Source organism: Nannobrachium achirus (assembly GCF_963921795.1).
Source record: "Nannobrachium achirus genome assembly, chromosome: 20".
NCBI lineage: Eukaryota > Metazoa > Chordata > Actinopteri > Myctophiformes > Myctophidae > Nannobrachium > Nannobrachium achirus.
In genome coordinates this window covers 644,430-647,500 of record NC_137827.1, presented here as the reverse complement: position 1 = coordinate 647,500, position 3,071 = coordinate 644,430, and positions in this window count along the sequence as shown.

Genomic DNA, 3,071 nt, shown 5'->3' with positions numbered 1-3,071 from the left:
CTCAGCCCCCTAATGTCTCAAATTCAGTTCAAAGTCAGGCTTGCTGTGCCCCATGCCCTGCCACTGTGCCGGTTGTTGCCCAAAATCTTCAGCAGTCGGAGGAGAGACTTCTCAGTCGGATGGTTGACATGTTCCAGGAGATGATGGTGAAAATGCAGCAGCGCAGTACTGCAGGCCCAGCACGAGGTAGGGGATCCCAGCGTGCTCCCGGTGAGAGGCGTGCCAGAGAGGCAGCTTGTCGGGTTTGTAATGATTCTCTTCACACCACAGTGTCGCACTGCATGAGAGACAGACTTTGTTTCTCATGTTTGGCTCCCGGCCATACCAAGGCCGACTGTCCAGCCAATACTCAGTCGTCCCAGCCCCAGTCTGGGGGAAACTAGCAGGCCTGTATTTTGAGGGAGGTGATACAGGTCTGGACATGCACTCCCAAAATGTTGACATGTCTGATATTGAGACGGTTTATATGTCTGTGAAAGCTTCTTCTAATGACACAGAAGTTGTGCATCAAAACATACACAGAGTGGGCAGCAGTGACAGTCTTTTCTACACACCTGTCTCTATGGGTGATAAAGTGACACTAGGGGGTATGCTTGACAGTGGGTCTATGGCTTGTAGCCTCAGTGAGACTGCAGAGACAAAGCTTGTAGAAGCGGGAGTCATAACCACCCATGATCAGATTGATGTGAATGTGGTTCTGATTGGATGTGGTGGGCAACGTGTCAAGCCTAAGTCTGCCTTTAACATAAAAATGGAGGTATATGGCTGCAAGATGTTGGTCCCCACGCTTGTTGTTTCAGGTCAACACGATGACCTGATACTGGGCACTAATGTCATTAAGCACATTCTACGTGAGTCCAAAATGAGCGATTCTTACTGGAAGACGGTGTCTGGTCCTTGTAATGCAGAAGACCCTGAAACTGAACAGTATCTGTCAATGCTCTCTGGTCTGAGTCCTTGGAGGGGTGATAGCGTTCCTGACAAGGTTGGCACTGTGAGGTGTAATTCAGCAGTCTGCCTGGAACCTGGCCGTGAGTATCTTTTATGGGGGAAACTGCCTGTGGACACCATTGTATCTCCAGGCAGCACTGTTGTGACAGAGCCCACATCAGCCCGTTCAGCTCCGAGGGGAGTTTTAGTAGCTAGGATAGTTACGCCATTGTGGGGAGACAGATGGGTACCTCTGAAGCTCATTAATATGTCTCACAAGCCTGTGGTGTTGAGACGCAATGCAAAGCTGGCTGATGTTTACACCTGTATGGCGCTTGAAGACATGGATGTTGCTGAGCCCTTGACAGTTCCGTTGGTCAGTTGTGTGCAGTCGGTGACCTCTACTAATTCTGACATGCAATCCGCTTGTGACAAGCTCAGATCTGTTGGGCTGGATACTCTCGATGTGCGGTCGTGTGATGTGTCTGAGGGGTGCAGGGGGAATTTGGCTGACCTGATTGTCCAGTACGAAGGTATCTTCTCACGCCATCATCTTGACTGTGGTGAAGCAAAAGAATTTGTGCACCGCATTCATCTCATTGACCATAGACCATTCCGGTTGCCATACAGGCGAGTGCCTCCTAGCCAGTATCAAAAGCTGCGTCAGGTGTTGTGTGATATGGAGGAGAAGGAGATCATTTCAAAGTCCTCCAGTGAGTATGCATCACCTATAGTGCTAGTGTGGAAGAAGAATGGGGACCTCCGGTTGTGTACGGATTTCCGCTGGCTGAACAAGAGGACAGTGAAGGATGCTCATCCCCTCCCTCATCAAGCAGACTGCCTGGCTGCCCTAGGTGGCAACTGTTTGTTTAGTTCTATGGATCTGACGTCCGGGTATTATAACATGCCACTACACCAAGATGACAGGAAGTACTCTGCCTTTACTACTCCTATGGGCCTGTATGAATACAACCGTCTGCCGCAGGGCCTCTGCAACAGCCCTGGGAGCTTTATGCGTATGATGACCAGCATTTTTGGAGACCAAAACTACTTAAGTCTGCTGTGTTACTTGGATGATCTGTTGGTGTTTGCACCGGACGAAGAAACTGCTTTGGAGCGCCTTAGGATGGTGTTTGAGAGACTGCAGTGTCACAACCTGAAATTAGCCCCCAAAAAGTGCTTCTTTCTGAGGAAGTCTGTGAAGTTTCTCGGTCACATTATTGATGAGACTGGCGTGTCGACAGATCCCAGTAAGGTGGAAAGCATCTCCAAGATGACGAGTGCCGATCTAATGGAGTCAGATGGTGTGACTCCGTCGCAGAAGCGAATAAGATCATATCTGGGGCTGATTAATTATTACCAGCATTACGTACCTAATTACTCTGCTGTCGCAAAGCCTCTCTTTTCTCTGTTGAAGGGTGAAAAGAAGAAAGGAAAGCACAGGAAGTGCAAAGTGGTGACTAAAAAGTTGACCGCGGCTGACTGGACTCAAGCACAGGAACAGGCTTTTGAGGGACTGAAGGCAGCCATAGTCAATACAGCCGTCCTGGCCCACCCTGATTTCACTCGCCCCTTCATGCTGTCAACTGATGCGTCTTTAGATGGTATTGGGGCTGTGTTGTCGCAGATACCTGAGGGCGAAGTCAGTGCTAGGCCCATCGCATTTGCCAGCAAGTCGTTATCTCAGTCTCAGAGGAATTACCCAGCCCACCGTTTGGAGTTCCTGGCCTTGAAATGGGCTGTCTGTGATAAATTCAGTCATTGGCTGAAGGGTCACAAATTCACAGTCTGGACTGACAATAACCCGCTGACTCACATATTGACAAAGCCTAAGTTGGACTGTTGTGAGCAACGTTGGGTGGCCAAGTTGGCTAGTTATGACTTTGACATCAAATATGTACCGGGTACACAGAATGTGGTGGCTGATGCCCTGAGTCGTGTACCATTTGTCAATGGGAAAGTTGGCTTCAGGCTGTTGTCAGAGCCGGTTGCTAGTCTCCTTTCTGAAGTCAAGGGTGTTTCAAATGTCTCTGTTCAAGGGGTCTTCAAATCATCCTGTGGTCGTGGACAGTCCGATTCAGTGACTGTCAATTCTCAGAGCGGAGATAACCCTGTCCTTGCACATACTCAATTCATTGAGT